Below are 12,613 nucleotides of genomic sequence, written 5' to 3'. Positions count from 1 at the left end.
CACGGACACACGCAACATGCACAGGAAACTGCGAGGGACACTGAACACGGACACACGCAACACGCACAGGAGCAGGAAACTGCGAGGGACACTGAACACGGACACACGCAACACGCACAGGAGCAGGAAACTGTGAGGGACACTGAACACGGACACACGCAACACGCACAGGAAACTGCGAGGGACACTGAACACAGACACACGCAACACACACAGGAGCAGGGAACTGTGAGGGACACTGAACACGGACACACGCAACATGCACAGGAGCAGGAAACTGCGAGGGACACTGAACACGGACACACGCAACACGCACAGGAAACTGCGAGGGACACTGAACACGGACACACGCAACACACACAGGAGCAGGGAACTGTGAGGGACACTGAACACGGACACACGCAACACGCACAGGAGCAGGAAACTGTGAGGGACACTGAACACGGACACACGCAACACGCACAGGAAACTGCGAGGGACACTGAACACGGACACACGCAACACGCACAGGAGCAGGAAACTGTGAGGGACACTGAACACGGACACACGCAACATGCACAGGAGCAGGGAACTGTGAGGGACACCGAACACGGACACACGCAACATGCACAGGAGCAGGAAACTGTGAGGAACACGGACACACGCAACACGCACAGGAGCAGGAAACTGTGAGGGACACGGACACACGCAACATGCACAGGAGCGTGAGCCTGAGAGGGACATCGAACACGGACACACGCAACACGCACATGAGCAGGAAACTGTGAGGGACACCGAACACGGACACACGCAACACGCACAGGAGCGTGAGCCTGAGAGGGACATCGAACACGGACACACGCAACATGCACAGGAGCAGGGAACTGTGAGGGACACCGAACACGGACACACGCAACATGCACAGGAGCAGGAAACTGTGAGGGACACTGAACACGGACACACGCAACACGCACAGGAGCAGGAAACTGTGAGGGACACTGAACACGGACACACGCAACACGCACAGGAGCAGGGAACTGTGAGGGACACTGAACACGGACACATGCAACACGCACAGGAGCAGGAAACTGTGAGGGACACCGAACACGGACACACGCAACATGCACAGGAGCAGGAAACTGTGAGGGACACTGAACACGGACACACGCAACACGCACAGGAGCAGGAAACTGTGAGGGACACTGAACACGGACACACGCAACACGCACAGGAGCAGGAAACTGTGAGGGACACTGAACACGGACACACGCAACACGCACAGGAGCAGGAAACTGTGAGGGACACTGAACACGGACACATGCAACACGCACAGGAGCAGGGAACTGCGAGGGACACTGAACACGGACACATGCAACACGCACAGGAGCAGGAAACTGCGAGGGACACTGAACACGGACACACGCAACACGCACAGGAGCAGGAAACTGCGAGGGACACTGAACACGGACACACGCAACACGCACAGGAGCAGGAAACTGTGAGGGACACTGAACACGGACACACGCAACACGCACAGGAAACTGTGAGGGACACTGAACACGGACACACGCAACATGCACAGGAAACTGCGAGGGACACAGAACACGGACACACGCAACATGCACAGGAAACTGCGAGGGACACAGAACACGGACACACGCAACATGCACAGGAAACTGCGAGGGACACAGAACACGGACACACGCAACATGCACAGGAAACTGCGAGGGACACAGAACACGGACACACGCAACATGCACAGGAAACTGCGAGGGACACAGAACACGGACACACGCAACACCGGATGAGCCCCCGGACTCATAAATGACAGTCACATACACAACTGGCACAAGACACTTCCCGATATACAACAGGGCACCCCCGGCTTCAAACAGGATGACACAGGACACGGTCACATATACAGGACACGGTCACATATACAGGACACGGTCACATATACAGGACACGGTCACATATACAGGACACGGTCACATATACAGGACACGGACACATATACAGGATAACTCTCGGAGAGAGGGCACGGAATCAGACTGACGTCTCAGGCCTCTGTAAGAGGGACATGGGGACGCTAGTAAAGTGTCATATGTACGGGGGCAGGGGAGGGCGCACATATCTATTCTAGTGTTAACATACCTATATTCTGTGCACACAGCAGCTCCTCCTAGGTGTGTGACACGGATTCCCAGAAGCCCTTACTCTGTTCTACTGTGTGTGACACCGATACCCAGAATCCCTTGCTCTCTTCTTAGGATCTGTGCCTGGACGTAGGATTCAGTCTCTGGCTGTTTTCCGTGGCTCCGGCACGAGGATTAAGCGGGTAACACGACCCCACTCTGCACCACGACATCCCGGCAATGACTGGCAGCAGCTCCCAGAGAAGCAGCGACCACGGAACTCAGCGGCACAAACCGAAATCAGGGACCCTGAGAAAAACAAGGAGAGAGGCTGTAACGCACGCCACGGGCAGCAACCACGGAACTCAGCGGCACAAACCGAAATCAGGGACCCTGAGAAAAACAAGGAGAGGCTGTAACGCACGCCACGGGCAGCAACCACGGAACTCAGTGGCACAAACCGAAATCAGGGACTATGAGAAAAACAAGGAGAGGCTGTAACGCACGCCACGGGCAGCAACCACGGAACTCAGCGGCACAAACCCAAATCAGGGACCCTGAGAAAAACAAGGAGAGGCTGTAACGCACGCCACGGGCCGCAACCACGGAACTCAGCGGCACAAACCGAAATCAGGGACTATGAGAAAAACAAGGAGAGGCTGTAACGCACGCCACGGGCAGCAACCACGGAACTCAGCGGCACAAACCGAAATCAGTGACCCTGAGAAAAACAAGGAGAGAGGCTGTAACGCATGCCACGGGAAGCAACCACGGAACTCAGCTGCACAAACCGAAATCAGGGACCCTGAGAAAAACAAGGAGAGAGGCTGTAACGCACGCCACGGGCAGCAACCACGGAACTCAGAGGCACAAACCCAAATCAGGGACTATGAGAAAAACAAGGAGAGAGGCTGTAACGCACGCCACGGGCAGCAACCACGGAACTCAGCGGCACAAACCGAAATCAGGGACCCTGAGAAAAACAAGGAGAAGCTGTAACGCACGCCACGGGCAGCAACCACGGAACTCAGCGGCACAAACCGAAATCAGGGACCCTGAGAAATACAAGGAGAGGCTGTAACGCACGCCACGGGCAGCAAACCACGGAACTCAGCGGCACAAACCCAAATCAGGGACCCTGAGAAAAACAAGGAGAGGCTGTAACGCACGCCACGGGCAGCAGCCACGGAACTCAGCGGCACAAACCCAAATCAGGGACCCTGAGAAAAACAAGGAGAGAGGCTGTAACGCACGCCACGGGCAGCAGCCACGGAACTCAGCGGCACAAACCCAAATCAGGGACCCTGAGAAAAACAAGGAGAGAGGCTGTAACGCACGCCACGGGCAGCAACCACGGAACTCAGCGGCACAAACCCAAATCAGGGACCCTGAGAAAAACAAGGAGAGGCTGTAAAGCACGCCACGGGCAGCAGCCACGGAACTCAGCGGCACAAACCGAAATCAGGGACTATGAGAAAAACAAGGAGAGGCTGTAACGAACGCCACGGGCAGCAACCACGGAACTCAGCGGCACAAACCGAAATCAGGGACCCTGAGAAAAACAAGGAGAGGCTGAAACGCACGCCACGGGCAGCAAACCACGGAACTCAGCGGCACAAACCCAAATCAGGGACCCTGAGAAAAACAAGGAGAGGCTGTAACGCACGCCACGGGCAGCAGCCACGGAACTCAGCGGCACAAACCGAAATCAGGGACCCTGAGAAAAACAAGGAGAGAGGCTGTAACGCACGCCACGGGCCGCAACCACGGAACTCAGCGGCACAAACCGAAATCAGGGACTATGAGAAAAACAAGGAGAGAGGCTGTAACGCACGCCACGGGCAGCAACCACGGAACTCAGCGGCACAAACCGAAATCAGGGACCCTGAGAAAAACAAGGAGAGGCTGAAACGCACGCCACGGGCGGCAACCACGGAACTCAGAGGCACAAACCGAAATCAGGGACTATAAGAAAAACAAGGAGAGGCTGTAACGCACGCCACGGGCAGCAACCACGGAACTCAGCGGCACAAACCCAAATCAGGGACCCTGAGAAAAACAAGGAGAGAGGCTGTAACGCATGCCACGGGCAGCAACCACGGAACTCAGCGGCACAAACCCAAATCAGGGACTATGAGAAAAACAAGGAGGCTGTAACGCACGCCACGGGCAGCAACCACGGAACTCAGAGGCACAAACCGAAATCAGGGACTATGAGAAAAACAAGGAGAGGCTGTAACGCACGCCAAGGGCAGCAACCACGGAACTCAGCGGCACAAACCGGAATCAGGGACCCTGAGAAAAACAAGGAGAGGCTGTAACGCACGCCACGGGCAGCAACCACGGAACTCAGAGGCACAAACTGAAATCAGGGACCCTGAGAAAAACAAGGAGAGAGGCTGTAACGCACGCCACGGGCCGCAACCACGGAACTCACAGGCACAAACCCAAATCAGGGACCCTGAGAAAAACAAGGAGAGAGGCTGTAACGCACGCCACGGGCAGCAGCCACGGAACTCAGCGGCACAAACCGAAATCAGGGACCCTGAGAAAAACAAGGAGAGAGGCTGTAACGCACGCCACGGGCAGCAACCACGGAACTCAGAGGCACAAACCGAAATCAGGGACTATGAGAAAAACAAGGAGAGAGGCTGTAACGCACGCCACGGGCAGCAACCACGGAACTCAGCGGCACAAACCGAAATCAGGGACCCTGAGAAAAACAAGGAGAGGCTGAAACGCACGCCACGGGCAGCAACCACGGAACTCAGCGGCACAAACCGAAATCAGGGACCCTGAGAAAAACAAGGAGAGGCTGAAACGCACGACACGGGCAGCAACCACGGAACTCAGCGGCACAAACCGAAATCAGGGACTATGAGAAAAACAAGGAGAGAGGCTGTAACGCACGCCACGGGCAGCAGCCACGGAACTCAGCTGCACAAACCCAAATCAGGGACCCTGAGAAAAACAAGGAGAGAGGCTGTAACGCACGCCACGGGCAGCAACCACGGAACTCAGCGGCACAAACCCAAATCAGGGACCCTGAGAAAAACAAGGAGAGGCTGTAACGCACGCCACGGGCAGCAGCCACGGAACTCAGCGGCACAAACCGAAATCAGGGACTATGAGAAAAACAAGGAGAGGCTGTAACGCACGCCACGGGCAGCAACACGGAACTCAGCGGCACAAACCGAAATCAGGGACCCTGAGAAAAACAAGGAGAGGCTGAAACGCACGCCACGGGCAGCAAACCACGGAACTCAGCGGCACAAACCCAAATCAGGGACCCTGAGAAAAACAAGGAGAGGCTGTAACGCACGCCACGAGCAGCAACCACGGAACTCAGCGGCACAAACCCAAATCAGGGACCCTGAGAAAAACAAGGAGAGGCTGTAACGCACGCCACGGGCCGCAACCACGGAACTCAGCGGCACAAACCGAAATCAGGGACTATGAGAAAAACAAGGAGAGAGGCTGTAACGCACGCCACGGGCAGCAACCACGGAACTCAGAGGCACAAACCGAAATCAGGGACTATAAGAAAAACAAGGAGAGAGGCTGTAACGCACGCCACGGGCAGCAACCACGGAACTCAGCGGCACAAACCCAAATCAGGGACCCTGAGAAAAACAAGGAGAGAGGCTGTAACGCACGCCACGGGCAGCAACCACGGAACTCAGCGGCACAAACCCAAATCAGGGACTATGAGAAAAACAAGGAGAGGCTGTAACGCACGCCACGGGCAGCAACCACGGAACTCAGAGGCACAAACCGAAATCAGGGACTATGAGAAAAACAAGGAGAGGCTGTAACGCACGCCACGGGCAGCAACCACGGAACTCAGCGGCACAAACCCAAATCAGGGACCCTGAGAAAAACAAGGAGAGGCTGTAACGCACGCCACGGGCAGCAACCACGGAACTCAGCGGCACAAACCCAACTCAGGGACCCTGAGAAAAACAAGGAGAGGCTGTAACGCACGCCACGGGCAGCAACCACGGAACTCAGAGGCACAAACTGAAATCAGGGACCCTGAGAAAAACAAGGAGAGAGGCTGTAACGCACGCCACGGGCGCAGCCACGGAACTCAGCGGCACAAACCCAAATCAGGGACCCTGAGAAAAACAAGGAGAGAGGCTGTAAACGCACGCCACGGGCAGCAACCACGGAACTCAGAGGCACAAACCGAAATCAGGGACTATGAGAAAAACAAGGAGAGAGGCTGTAACGCACGCCACGGGCAGCAACCACGGAACTCAGCGGCACAAACCGAAATCAGGGACCCTGAGAAAAACAAGGAGAGGCTGAAACGCACGCCACGGGCAGCAACCACGGAACTCAGCGGCACAAACCGAAATCAGGGACCCTGAGAAAAACAAGGAGAGGCTGAAACGCACGACACGGGCAGCAACCACGGAACTCAGTGGCACAAACCGAAATCAGGGACTATGAGAAAAACAAGGAGAGAGGCTGTAACGCACGCCACGGGCAGTAACCACGGAACTCAGAGGCAGAAACCCAAATCAGGGACCCTGAGAAAAACAAGGAGAGGCTGTAACGCACGCCACGGGCAGCAACCACGGAACTCAGAGTCACAAACCGAAATCAGGGACTATGAGAAAAACAAGGAGAGGCTGTAACGCACGCCACGGGCAGCAACCACGGAACTCAGAGTCACAAACCGAAATCAGGGACTATGAGAAAAACAAGGAGGCTGTAACGCACGCCACGGGCAGCAACCACGGAACTCAGAGGCACAAACCGAAATCAGGGACTATGACAAAAACAAGGAGAGGCTGTAACGCACGCCACGGGCAGCAGCCACGGAACTCAGCGGCACAAACCCAAATCAGGGACTATGACAAAAACAAGGAGAGGCTGTAACGCACGCCACGGGCAGCAACCACGGAACTCAGAGGCACAAACTGAAATCAGGGACCCTGAGAAAAACAAGGAGAGAGGCTGTAACGCACGCCACGGGCCGCAACCACGGAACTCAGCGGCACAAACCCAAATCAGGGACTATGACAAAAACAAGGAGAGGCTGTAACGCACGCCACGGGCAGCAACCACGGAACTCAGAGGCACAAACTGAAATCAGGGACCCTGAGAAAAACAAGGAGAGAGGCTGTAACGCACGCCACGGGCCGCAACCACGGAACTCAGCGGCACAAACCGAAATCAGGGACTATGAGAAAAACAAGGAGAGGCTGTAACGCCTGCCACGGGCAGCAACCACGGAACTCAGCGGCACAAACCGAAATCAGGGACCCTGAGAAAAACAAGGAGAGGCTGAAACGCACGCCACGGGCAGCAAACCACGGAACTCAGCGGCACAAACCCAAATCAGGGACCCTGAGAAAAACAAGGAGAGAGGCTGTAACGCACGCCACGGGCAGCAACCACGGAACTCAGCGGCACAAACCCAAATCAGGGACCCTGAGAAAAACAAGGAGAGGCTGTAACGCACGCCACGGGCAGCAACCACGGAACTCAGAGGCACAAACCGAAATCAGGGACCCTGAGAAAAACAAGGAGAGAGGCTGTAACGCACGCCACGGGCAGCAACCACGGAACTCAGCGGCACAAACCGAAATCAGGGACCCTGAGAAAAACAAGGAGAGAGGCTGTAACGCACGCCACGGGCAGCAACCACGGAACACAGCGGCACAAACCGAAATCAGGGACCCTGAGAAAAACAAGGAGAGAGGCTGTAACGCACGCCACGGGCAGCAACCACGGAACTCAGAGGCACAAACCCAAATCAGGGACTATGAGAAAAACAAGGAGAGGCTGTAACGCACGCCACGGGCAGCAACCACGGAACTCAGCGGCACAAACCCAAATCAGGGACCCTGAGAAAAACAAGGAGAGGCTGTAACGCACGCCACGCTAGGGGAAGTCACTCAGGGGGCACCACCTCCACAAGCTACCACATACATACATATATTTTTTTTACATAGCAGATGAGGCTGAATAAAGAAATGCGTCCATCAAGTTCAACCTATGCTAAATTACTTATTGATCCAGAGGAAGGCAAATGAAAACCCCAGTGTCATATCATCCAATGATATCTCATAAGGGAAAAATACATTCCTTCCTGACTCCAAATATTGGCAATCGGATTGCTCCCTGGATCAACATCCTTCCCATGTTTACTTATTTGGTATATCCCTGTATACCTTTCCTTTCCAAAGGGATGTCCAACCTTTTTTTGAACAAATCTATTGTATCTGCCATCACAGTTTCCATGGGTAATGAATCCCACACTGTAACTGCCCTTACTGTAAAGAACCCTTTCCTTTGTTGCAGATGAAATGTCCTTTCCTCCAACTTTAAGGGATGGCCCGAGTCCTTTGTACTGCCCGTGGGATGAATAGTTATTTTGAAAGCTCCTTGTATTGTCCCCGAATATGTTTGTATATAGTTATCATATCCCCTCTTAGACGCCTCTTTTCTTTTTTTCAACTTCAAATTTTATTGAGATTTCTTGAAAGGCATAACAGACATTCTTGCGCTCTGACACCTGAATTAGCTTACATAACCGAATCCTAGCCCAATTTCATGACACACAAACCCAAACACACTGGGTCCACTGTCCCCGTCCCCCCCCCGTCCACACCCCTCCTGTCCACTGTCCCCCCCTTCTGTCCACTGTCGCCCCCCCCTCCTGTCCACTTCCGCCCCCCCTCCTGTCCACTCCCGCCCCCCCTCCTGTCCACTTTCCCCCCCCCCTCCTGTCCACTTTCCCCCCCCCTCCTGTCCACTTTCCCCCCCCCTCCTGTCCACTTTCCCCCCCCCTCCTGTCCACTTTCCCCCCCCCTCCTGTCCACTTTCCCCCCCCCTCCTGTCCACTTTCCCCCCCCCTCCTGTCCACTTTCCCCCCCCCTCCTGTCCACTTTCCCCCCCCTCCTGTCCACTGTCCCCCCCCCTCCTGTCCACTGTCCCCCCCCTCCTGTCCACTGCCCCCCCCCTCCTGTCCACTGTCCCCCCCCTCCTGTCCACTGTCCCCCCCCTCCTGTCCACTGTCCCCCCCTCCTGTCCACTGTCCCCCCCTCCTGTCCACTGTCCCCCCCCCTCCTGTCCACTGTCCCCCCCCTCCCCACTGTGTCCCCCTCCTGTCCACTGTGTCCCCCTGTCCACTGTGTCCCCCCCTCCTGTCCACTGTCCCCTGTCCCCCCCTCCTGTCCACTGTGTCCCCCCTCCTGTCCACTGTCCCCCCCTCCTGTCCACTGTCCCCGCCCCTCCTGTCCACTGCCCCCGTCCCTCCTGTCCACTGTCCCCTCCTCCTGTCCACTGTCACCCCCTCCTGTCCACTGTCCCCCCCTCCTGTCCACCCCCTCCTGTCCACTGTCCCCCCCTCTCCACTGTCCCCCCCCTCTCCACTGTCCCCCCCCTCTCCACTGTCCCCCCCCCTCTCCACTGTCCCCCCCCCTCTCCACTGTCCCCCCCCCTCTCCACTGTCCCCCCCCCTCTCCACTGTCCCCCCCCTCTCCACTGTCCCCCCCCTCTCCACTGTCCCCCCCCCTCTCCACTGTCCCCCCCCCTGTCCACTGTCCCCCCCCCTGTCCACTGCCCCCCCCCCCTGTCCACTGTCCCCCCCCTCTCCACTGTCCCACCCCTCCTGTCCACTGTCCCCCCCCTCCTGTCCACTGTCCCCCCCCTCCTCTACTGTCCCCCCTTCCTGTCCACTGTCCCCTCCCTCCTGTCCACTATCCCCCCTCCTGTCCACCCCTCCTGTCCACTGTGTCCCCCTGTCCACTGTGTCCCCCCTCCTGTCCACTGCCCCCCCCCTCCTGTCCACTGTCCCCCCTCCTGTCTACCCCTCCTGTCCACTGTGTCCCCCCTCCTGTCCACTGTCCCCCCCTCCTGTCCACTGTGTCCCCCCTCCTGTCCACTGTCCCCGCCCCTCCTGTCCACTGTCCCCCCCTCCTGTCCACTGTCCCCCCCCTCCTGTCCACTGTCCCCCCCTCCTGTCCACTGTCCCCCCCCTCCTGTCCACTGTCCCCCCCCCCTCCTGTCCACTGTCCCCCCCCCTCCTGTCCACTGTGTCCCCCCTCCTGTCCACTGTGTCCCCCTCCTGTCCACTGTGTCCCCCTGTCCACTGTGTCCCCCCCTCCTGTCCACTGTCCCCTGTCCCCCCCTCCTGTCCACTGTCCCCCCCTCCTGTCCACTGTGTCCCCCCTCCTGTCCACTGTCCCCCCCTCCTGTCCACTGTCCCCGCCCCTCCTGTCCACTGCCCCCGTCCCTCCTGTCCACTGTCCCCTCCTCCTGTCCACTGTCACCCCCTCCTGTCCACTGTCCCCCCCTCCTGTCCCCCCCCTCCTGTCCACTGTCCCCCCCCTCTCCACTGTCCCCCCCCCCTCTCCACTGTCCCCCCCCCTCTCCACTGTCCCCCCCCCCTCTCCACTGTCCCCCCCCCTCTCCACTGTCCCCCCCCCCTCTCCACTGTCCCACCCCTCCTGTCCACTGTCCCCCCCCCTGTCCACTGTCCCCCCCCCTCTCCACTGTCCCACCCCTCCTGTCCACTGTCCCCCCCCTCCTGTCCACTGTCCCCCCCCTCCTCTACTGTCCCCCCTTCCTGTCCACTGTCCCCTCCCTCCTGTCCACTATCCCCCCTCCTGTCCACCCCTCCTGTCCACTGTGTCCCCCTGTCCACTGTGTCCCCCCCTCCTGTCCACTGTCCCCTGTCCCCCCCTCCTGTCCACTGTCCCCCCCTCCTGTCCACTGTCCCCCCTCCTGTCCACTGTCCCCGCCCCTCCTGTCCACTGCCCCCGTCCCTCCTGTCCACTGTCCCCTCCTCCTGTCCACTGTCACCCCCTCCTGTCCACTGTCCCCCCCTCCTGTCCACTGTCCCCCCCTCCTGTCCACCCCCTCCTGTCCACTGTCCCCCCCCCTCTCCACTGTCCCCCCCCTCTCCACTGTCCCCCCCCCCTCTCCACTGTCCCCCCCCTCTCCACTGTCCCCCCCCCCTCTCCACTGTCCCCCCCCCCTCTCCACTGTCCCCCCCCCCCTCTCCACTGCCCCCCCCCTCTCCACTGTCCCCCCCCTCTCCACTGTCCCCCCCCCCTCTCCACTGTCCCCCCCCCCTCTCCACTGTCCCCCCCCCCTCTCCACTGTCCCCCCCCCCTCTCCACTGTCCCCCCCCCTCTCCACTGTCCCCCCCCTCTCCACTGTCCCCCCCCCTCTCCACTGTCCCCCCCCTCTCCACTGTCCCCCCCCTCTCCACTGTCCCCCCCCTCTCCACTGTCCCCCCCCCTGTCCACTGTCCCCCCCCCTGTCCACTGTCCCCCCCCCTGTCCACTGTCCCCCCCCTCTCCACTGTCCCACCCCTCCTGTCCACTGTCCCACCCCTCCTGTCCACTGTCCCCCCCCTCCTGTCCACTGTCCCCCCCCTCCTGTCCACTGTCCCCCCCCTCCTCTACTGTCCCCCCTTCCTGTCCACTGTCCCCTCCCTCCTGTCCACTGTCCCCTCCCTCCTGTCCACCCCTCCTGTCCACTGTGTCCCCCTGTCCACTGTGTCCCCCCTCCTGTCCACTGCCCCCCCCCTCCTGTCCACTGTCCCCCCTCCTGTCTACCCCTCCTGTCCACTGTGTCCCCCCTCCTGTCCACTGTCCCCCCCTCCTGTCCACTGTGTCCCCCCTTCTGTCCACTGTCCCCGCCCCTCCTGTCCACTGTCCCCCCCTCCTGTCCACTGTCCCCCCCCCCTCCTGTCCACTGTCCCCCCCCCTCCTGTCCACTGTCCCCCCCTCCTGTCCACTGTCCCCCCCCCTCCTGTCCACTGTCCCCCCCCTCCTGTCCACTGTCCCCCCCCCTCCTGTCCACTGTCCCCCCCCTCCTGTCCACTGTCCCCCCCCCTCCTGTCCACTGTCCCCCCCCCTCCTGTCCACTGTCCCCCCCCCTCCTGTCCACTGTCCCCCCCCTCCTGTCCACTGTGTCCCCCTCCTGTCCACTGTGTCCCCCTGTCCACTGTGTCCCCCCCTCCTGTCCACTGTCCCCCCTCCTGTCCACTGTCCCCCCTCCTGTCCACTGTGTCCCCCCTCCTGTCCACTGTCCCCCCCTCCTGTCCACTGTCCCCGCCCCTCCTGTCCACTGCCCCCGTCCCTCCTGTCCACTGTCCCCTCCTCCTGTCCACTGTCACCCCCTCCTGTCCACTGTCCCCCCCTCCTGTCCACCCCCTCCTGTCCACTGTCCCCCCCCCTCTCCACTGTCCCCCCCCCCTCTCCACTGTCCCCCCCCCCTCTCCACTGTCCCCCCCCCCTCTCCACTGTCCCCCCCCCTCTCCACTGTCCCCCCCCCCTCTCCACTGTCCCCCCCCCCTCTCCACTGTCCCCCCCCTCTCCACTGTCCCCCCCCTGTCCACTGTCCCCCCCCTGTCCACTGTCCCCCCCCCTGTCCACTGTCCCCCCCCTCTCCACTGTCCCACCCCTCCTGTCCACTGTCCCCCCCCCTGTCCACTGTCCCACCCCTCCTGTCCACTGTCCCACCCCTCCTGT

At 59.6% G+C, this 12,613-nt stretch overlaps 1 protein-coding gene across 1 annotated transcript in view; it reads right to left on the bottom strand.

Annotated features, from left to right (window-relative positions):
- MAF1 (MAF1 negative regulator of RNA polymerase III) overlaps positions 1-12,613 on the bottom strand; it is a gene marked incomplete at its 3' end in the record, with an annotated part of 86,698 nt that overhangs the window by 70,927 nt on the left and 3,158 nt on the right. Inside the window, exon 2 of the mRNA XM_075583107.1 lies at positions 2,134-2,423. The remainder of the gene's footprint in view (positions 1-2,133; positions 2,424-12,613) is intronic.

Source organism: Ascaphus truei, unplaced genomic scaffold (genome assembly GCF_040206685.1).
Source record: "Ascaphus truei isolate aAscTru1 unplaced genomic scaffold, aAscTru1.hap1 HAP1_SCAFFOLD_286, whole genome shotgun sequence".
Classification (NCBI taxonomy): domain Eukaryota; kingdom Metazoa; phylum Chordata; class Amphibia; order Anura; family Ascaphidae; genus Ascaphus; species Ascaphus truei.
This window is presented reverse-complemented; position numbering and strand designations above follow the sequence as displayed.